The sequence below is a fragment of the Silene latifolia genome, chromosome 10 (genome assembly GCF_048544455.1).
Source record: "Silene latifolia isolate original U9 population chromosome 10, ASM4854445v1, whole genome shotgun sequence".
NCBI classification, from domain to species: Eukaryota; Viridiplantae; Streptophyta; class Magnoliopsida; order Caryophyllales; family Caryophyllaceae; genus Silene; species Silene latifolia.
The window spans coordinates 60,305,043-60,306,620 of NC_133535.1; positions in this window are offsets into that span (position 1 = coordinate 60,305,043).

Sequence of the window (1,578 nt, forward strand, 5' to 3'; positions counted from 1 at the left end):
TGAGGTGATAGAGGGGGTGAGACCCCCCCAGGCTCAATTTCCACTGGGATTCCCGGGACAAGAACAAGCTGCACAGTCTCATCTTGGACTGTAATTTGAACCTGAACAGGATCTTCAGAGTTATCCAGAGAAGAGAATTGGTTAGCCAAAGTAGTAGCTACCTCAGCAGCACCAGGTTGGGTAGCTTTCCTCTTAGGAGTAACTTCAATAAATGTATCCTTAGCCTGCACAGAGGGGACAGCCACTACAGCAGGTTGTTCAACCACCTTAGGCTTATAGACATGTTTGGGTTTGTTTTTGCTACACCTATCCTGAGTATGCCCTAACTTCTTGCACTTATGACAGTAATGAGGGACCCATTCATAATCAATCTTCTGCAAAATCTTTCCCCTATAAGGAGTGTGCAAAGTCATCCCCTTAGGAAGCTCCTTAGACAGATCAACCTCCACCAAAATTCTAGCAAAAGCAATTTTATTCTTATTAGTAGAAGGTTCATCTGCACAAATAGTTTTTCCACAAAGCTAGCAACCTTGCTTAAGGCTGCCTTAGACCAAAAACAAGGGTCTAAATTAGGAAAAATAACCCATATAAGAACCTGCGTAGCAATGTCCAATTCCTCAACCACAGTAGGAGACCAAGGCTTAAAAACCAGAGGGTACCCATTTACATTCCAAGTCTCATTCAGAATACTGTCCATATCTTCCTTAGTTAGAAAACGAAAGTAGAACCAACCACGCGAGAAATACATCACCTCAGGCGTAGTAACATGATTCCAGTGTTTGGATACCAACGAATTCAATTCCACAAGGGAAGTCTGACGACCCATAACCGTTTCCACAAGAGTGGTACTCCAGTAATCAACCTCCTCAGCAATATCCCCTTCCTCTATAACAATTTCCTCAGCACACTTAACATAAGACAGAGACATACCCTTACCAGACGATTTTAAAGCCTGCACATAGGGTTTTTTTGAAGCAAACAGCATGCAGACGATCGTTTAGATGAACCCACAAAGCGGGGAATAGCGAGACTCCCCACCGGAGGATTCGAGCCCGGAACAACAACAAAGCGGGACTACCGAAACCACGAAAACGAGAAATGCAGACGAAGCAATAGGAGAAGACTTAGAAACCGGATTTAATCCCGAATTAGGTAAATTAGGAAAGAACCGTAACTTACAATCCCGGAGAACCAGATGGTGTGGCACGAGTATGACGAGCAGCGACCGACAATTTAGGCGGCCGGCCCCTCGGCATGGCGGCGAAGCAAGCTTGAGTGAAACCACTCCACGTCGCGTTTGTTTTCAGAGGGTTTTCGTTGAGAGAGAAAGAAGAGAGTGACCGGATTATTATTATTATATTATTATTAATAATTATTATTATTATTATTATTATTATTATTATTATTATTATTATTATTATTATTATTATTATTATTATTATTATTATTATTATTATTATTATTATTATTATTATTATTATTATTATTATTATTATTATTATTATTATTATTATTATTATTATTATTATTATTATTCGGGGTTTTATGGATTTATGTCTGTTATTCATATTTTATGTG